Here is a 7,238-nt window from a genome sequence, read left to right on the forward strand (position 1 = left end):
ACTAATTAAGTTTAGAAATTGGATATGAACTTGAATTGAAAACTTGAACTTATTAAAAGTTGAATATATATATATATATATAACTAATATTCTTGGATTTGAAGTTTATATTTAACTAATTTTATAACTTTTCGTGCTAGGCAACTGAGGAAGCTCAAAATCTAAAAAAGTTGATACAAGACTATATTGCTTCTTTCATAAAAGTAGGAGATAAGGTTGGTGCTTCTAAATTTCTAAAGTTCAAGTACAATTGTTTTCAATAATGTGTTTGTGTCCATCTAGTATTGATACTTAGCTTTAATTTTGTGATAATTTTTTTGTGTCCATCGAGTGTTTGTTAAGCATAAGTACCAACACTAGTTGATCCTATTTATGGTAAAATTGATTTTCTTGCAAGATCGATTTGTGTCCATCTATTGTTGATATTAAGCTTTAATTTAGGAATAATGTATTTGTTTAGCACAAGTACCAACACTAGTTGATCCTATTGATGACAAAATTGATTTTCTAGCAAGATCAATTTGTGTCCATCTAGTGTTGATATTAAGCTTTAATTTAGGAATAATGTGTTTGTTTAGCATAAGTACCAACACTAGTTGATCCTATTGATGACAAAATTGATTTTCTTGCAAGATCGATTTGTGTCCATCTAGTGTTGACACTTAGCTTTAAATTTAGAAATAATATATTTGTTAAGCATAAGTACCAACACTAGTTGATACTATTGATGACAAAATTAATTTTCTTGCAAGATCGATTTGTGTCCATCTAGTGTTGACACTTAGCTTTAAAAAGTTGTTAAAGTTAAAAAGTTGTTAAGTTGTTTAAATAAGTTCAAATAAATAATGTGGTTTAGTTGGTTAATTTAGTTGTTGAAATTAAGTCAAAACTAAACTAGTTAAAGTTGTTAAATTGTGTAAATAAGTTCAAATAAATAATGCGGTTTAGTTGGTGGATTTAGTTGTTGGAATTAAGTCAAAGCTAAACTAGTTAAAGTTGTTTAAATAAGTTAAATTAAATAATGTGGTTTTGTTGATGAATTTAGTTGTTGGAATTAAGTCAAAACTAAACTAGTTAAAGTTAAAAAGTTGTTAAGTTGTTAAAATAAATAATGTGGTTTAGTTGGTGGATTTAGTTGTTGGTATTAAGTCAAAACTAAACTAGGTCAAGTTGTTAATCAGGCGGTGACGGTGACAGACATCGCGAGCATCTTGGAGTTTGCCAGACTAAACAGGCTAAGAAGAAGAAGTCTACGAGACCTATAGATCCTAAGGATATTGCAGGATCTATTTTTTCTGCGCCAGAGCGCATCAGCTATGATACTCATTTATTTGTTGTTCCATTTGGTACAGCGGATCCTCAACAATATTATCCTAATTACCGTCGACCAATTGTTGCTTCATCTACTTCACATGCATTGCCTTCACGACGTTACGAGGACCTACCTTTACAGGCTATTCGTCGAGCACGACCCTTATCGGCAGGTACTGTATCTCCCACAGGTACATCTCCTTAGTTATCTGCCATGAGGATTGGAGATTCTAGTAACGAGCAGTCAAATGTTATTGCCGATATGCCTCCATTGACTTAGCATTTTGTGCATCCTGATGTATCACCCTCGTCTACAGCTACACCTAGTGCTACACCAAATGATACGATGCCTCAGTGGCGGAGGCAGCATGTAATGAAGGGGGTCATCCGACCCTCCTCGGCGAAAAATATTACTATTTATACATGATTAAAAAATTTTTTTAGGTATGTATAATAGATGTCGAACCCCCTTCCACTAGTTCGTGTGTTTACTTTTCAGATTTTGAACCCTCTTATTAAATTTTTTGACTCCACCACTGCGATGCCTGCTCTAGCTCCTCGCCAGAAGGACAGACTTGGTAAAGTCATGATTGAGCCGGATGGATCATCGTAAGTTTATTTTGTTATATATTTGTTAGTTGATTTTATTTATTTCTTATACTTTAATATATTATTCATGAACTAACATATTTATTATGTGTTTTACAGGTGGCATCCTGCAAAGGATGTTGCCCGGGCTTTAAAAAACTGTGTTAGAAGACTCTATACACAGGCTTATCACTCTTGGAGCGAGATTCTAAATAGTATACGCCAGGCAATGTTTAATAACTTTAAGGTATATATTTTTTAGTTAAGTTTAGTATACTTTAATTTTTTTTACTATCGATCTTATTAACGTTATTCTATTTTTTTTTCAGACTATGTATACTTGGGAGTCGAAGTACAATTTGGTCATTGGGACCACATTTGAGAGGAAGGCAACCGCCAGACTGTCTAGCTGGCTAAAGAAAGTTTGGGATAGTGGTGAACATCTCGGTTGGATGTTGCCTTCTGTTTTTGATGAATTGGGTCAGTATTGGAACACAGACAAGTTTAAGGCAATATCAGAACAAGCCAAAAAGGCTAGAGGCAGTCTTAAGGGTGGCTCGTTGCACACCGGAGGTGCAAAGACCGTTGGAACAATTGCACGAGAGATGGTAAGTTCTAATTCAAACTTTTAAATAAATAATTAGTTGATTCATATATATCGTTATAAATTTTAGTTTTTATTTATAGGAAAAAGAATTGGGACGCACTCCCATTGAACCAGAGATTTTCAAGAAGACTCATGTCAAGAAGAAAGAAAATGAGTCGGATTCGGATGTGTGGGTGGAGGAAAGGGCCGAATGAACTTTTGTAAGTTATTTAATATGAATAATATATATTAATAGTAAATATATTTATGATATGTGTATATATTGATGTCAATTTTTATATTTAATATGCAGAATGACTTTCATCAATACGTCGCTGAGAATCTAGATAGTTCGGTCCAATTGACACCTGAACTTTCCACCCATATTTGGAAAGAAAAAGTGGTAGGGGGGATACACAAGGGTAGAGACTATGGTCTAAGCTCTCAAAACGATGTAAGACGACTCTAGTCAAGCTTAGAAGGAATTGGATCGTCACATCAAGCTGAGGCACTTGACGGTGTTCAGATTGCTACTATGTCGGCTCAAATAGCTAAACTTACAGCGGCACTGGCAGAGTCGGAGCGGAGAAGAGTAGTTGAACAAGAAAGCATAAGTGAGACCGTTCAGCAAATCAAAGAACAAATGATGAACCTCGCTCGTCGACCTACTACTTCGGCTCCCGATGACATCGACGACGAGAGTGATGAGGATGATTATGTAAAACCCACTCCCTAGTTTAGACCTCTAGACATTTATGAACTTTTTGTAATTTTGAAACGAATTTTGAAAGACTTTATAAGTCTTTAATTTGTGATTTAGATACTTTTTAATGTTATTTTAAGTTTGTTGTTTTATGTTTAGTTTAGATTGTTTATAATTGTGTGTGTTTGATTGGGTTAAATAGTGTAGAATTGAATTGAATTGCATTTGCAGGTGGGCAGCAGAAACTGCCAATTTCTGTTGTCAAAAATATTGCAGGAAAAGAGACAGACAGCATGGCTTTGTCCGTCGCTTTTCTGGGATTTTCAAATAATGTCTGTCGTTTTTTTGTGATTTTCAAAAATAAAATTTCCAGAAAAGCAACGGACTGCATCGCCTTTTAGAAATAAAAATAAATAAAATTAAAATAAAAGCAACAGAGTTCGTCGCTTTTGTTAAAAAAAATTCAAAAAAAAAGAGTCAAAAAGCGATGTAGTCTGTCGCTCTTTTTGAAAAGCGATGCAGTCCGTCACTCTTTTTAAAAAGCGACGGAGGTGACTACGTCGCTTTTCCATCGATTTTGACCTAAAAAGCAATGCAGTCCGTCGTTTTTTGACAGTTTTTTAGTAGTGCTTGGATGCCTAGTCACCGTGACACGTGGCATGGGTTTGGGCTTCAAGGTGAAATGAACCTTGAACTTGAATTTTATAAAAATGGACTTATTTATTTGTAAAGCCCAAATAATCATTCAACCCAAATAAACATGGATTTAATCCAAATTTTGTATGAATTAAATCCAATAAAATTTGTGTGTCTATATATGCCCCCTACTTCAAGCCTTGTTGAAGTGTAAGTTTGCCTACACTTGATTGCGAGACTTGAAGTATTGCAAATCCAACAATATCACTCTTAAGACATTTGCTTGACTATGTTTCTTGCAATGAAACAAGTTGCATGGTATGGTCATGTGCAATCAAATTTCGATGTGCTCCTAAGGACTTTTGTTATTTCAATCCACTCAAGGGACGATATAGAGGACTCGAGAGAGAGAGGGATAAGCAAATCAATGTGACAAAGTTGTATGAATTTTGAATTCAAAAAACTTTCACCATAGACTTGGATACAAATTTGGACGCTAACAGTACTTAAAGTGTCACACAAGTTCCCAAAGTTGAATTTTAAATAAAAGAACATAACTTGATATGCTTCTTTTTTGCTAACCTTCAACTTGGAAACAATTGGTAATTTGATAATCACACCAAATTTTCTTTCCTTTTCTTGATTTTGTAAGAATCATTCTTGAAATCTTAATACTTATTGTTTTTCTTTTGAGTGCTAGCAACTTCTATTTAGGTGGGTAAAAATTGATATGATTTCCTTCTTTCAATTTTACCAAAGCTTTCCTTGTACAAGAAATCAAAATTGTTCAACGAAACTTCTATATAAGAATCTCCCATGTACAAACAATTGATCAGAGAATCATTGAAAAAAAATAACAAAATAATTCTCCTAACCAAATCGATGTGGAACTCCAAATTTGGTGTGTTCTTCTCTCAATTTCGTGCAATTCCGTCAAAATAATCTTTTCTTGGTGTAAAAGAATTCAAACGACGAGCGACTTACTTCTGGAGAAACTAGACTTAAATTACTACGACATATCCAAAAAATCAACATCAAAAACCTTTGGTATTGACGGAAATTGATTTTTGAAGTTGGTCATCAAATTTGGAAGTTCTCCTCACAGTTATACGCAATCTCGCCAAAACGTACTTTTCTTGGTGTAGGAGCATTCAAACGACAAGCGGCTTGACTCTGGAGAAACTAGACTTTTGTTACTATGACATATCCAAAAATCAACATTAAACACCTTCCGGATTGATGGGAATCAAATTTTGAAGTTGGACTCCAAATCTGGCAATTTTTCTCACAGCTATGGGCAATCTCGCCAAAACATCCTTTTCTTGGTGTAGGAGCTTTCAAATGACAAGTGGGTTGATTTTGAAGATATTAGACTTGTAGTACTGTGACATACCCGAAAATCAATGTCAAACACTTCCTGAATTGACAGAAAATGATTTTTGAAGTTGGTCTTCAAATTTTGCTGTTTTCCTCACAGATTTGTGTCTTTTAGATTTTCTTGTTTCTCTTTGTTGCAGGTAATGGTCGTGGTTGCATCTTTATGTATGCATTGACATATTTCTTAAACACGGGAGATTGATGTTCAAGATCCAATTTAGCCGTAATTCAAAGCTTCGTGCTATTGGCACCGCTATGTCGAACAAGATTGTTGTGGTGCTACTCATTTTTGTCATGCCATATTGAAGAGTCATGTACTTACTACGTGTATTATCGGAAGTAGATCAACCAAGAAAAATCAAAAACTTTGTACAGTTGTCACCGATGGCTTCAATATTTTTTCTTTTCATGTTTCCGAATGAGCCTAAACACCTAGAAGATGCACGAGTTATTCACGTGATCGGTGTGGAACCAATCGTCTCATCCTTGCAATATTGGCAGGAAAAATTACTTGAGGCATTCACCTTTCTTGCAATCTTAGTGGAGATAACTTGCCACCTCCATTTTCACCTCCCTTTGCGGCTTCACGAGAGACACATTTGGAATACTTTCATTTCATTTCCAGCGAGAAAGCACACAGCGTGAGCATGGCGAAAAAGCACTTGTTGTAGGCCCTCAAATAACAGTGAACTAGATTACGGATAATCTTATGCTTCAAGCTTCAGTGTGGATTGACATCTTCCTTTCAATTTGTAGCAGATCTTGGACCATTCTTATGCCTTCTTGAGAAGTACATGGGGCTCTTATTCCTCACAACTTGTGATCCCAACTTTACACACCTTTGCATGTATATTTATTTTCAAATGTAGGAGCAATGAAATTGCAAAACACTTGATCCAGCAGAAATAGAACATAATGTAGATCGATGCTGAACCATTTGATGTATCACTTTCTTATTTCTTGGTCAGGGGCGGAGCTACAACCATCCAAGGGTGGTCAGCTGAACACCCTTCACCGGAAAATTACATCATAAAGAGAGGTCATATTCTGGATTTAAGGAATAAATAATTAATGTTGAACAACCTTGACATAAATTCTTCCGTGGCGCAGTGGTTAAGCGTGTTCATTTCCGCCAAGGTGAGCGGTTTCGAATCCCACAGAGCGCACAACGTTTTTAATTTTATTTTGAGAGATATCATGTATTTCTAATTTTTATCTAGGATATAATGCACTTTCGAATGGTGAAAACAAAAAAGCCAACATTTTACCTTAAAAATTTGTGTTTATATATCAATATATGTGTTTTATCTTCTTCTTTTTTTAAGAATTTTTTTTCTACTGGTGTGATTTATGTTTCGTAAAGCTAGACACATTTGTTCTATCAATATTTCACTTTAAAAACAATAATCATAATTTTTTTATCATATAAAACCGATGCATCAAAAAGAAAAAAAACTCGATTGTTTATATTTGATATTGACAAATCATGTTGAGATCGTTCATGGTAGAATCCCTAGGTTAAACAAATAACATTCAACTCACTTATTAGAAGAAAAAGAAATCTTGAACACTTTTGATGAAATTTGTGGCTCCGCCACTGTTCTTGGAAATAAAGGAGCTTAGAGCAGTCAGACCCCCTTTTTGGCAACACTAGAGGTGGTTTTCAAACTTCAGCGAGCAAGTAGTTGGTGGACATCATTACTGCCTTGTGAACAAAATTTTCTTTGAGTGTAAACATTCCATTCTTGGCGAGCGAGCACGTGGTGCATCTTTTATCCTTGAGTCTTGGCGATAAAGAGGCTAAGAGTGACCGCATTCCATCTGGCTGGAGAGATTGACATCACGATAAGACCTTTCCGACTTCGGTGAATAAGTACTTGACACCTATCCGTTCCCAGATATATGAGCAATAGTATTGCAATATGCTTGATCCTTAAGAAACAAAACTCAATCTTCTGCAATATATCAAGATTTTAGACCAAAACTCCCTCCAAGTTGATCAAAACTAATTTTTGAAGTTGATTTCTAGATCTGATA

Source organism: Solanum stenotomum, chromosome 8 (genome assembly GCF_019186545.1).
Source record: "Solanum stenotomum isolate F172 chromosome 8, ASM1918654v1, whole genome shotgun sequence".
NCBI classification, from domain to species: Eukaryota; Viridiplantae; Streptophyta; class Magnoliopsida; order Solanales; family Solanaceae; genus Solanum; species Solanum stenotomum.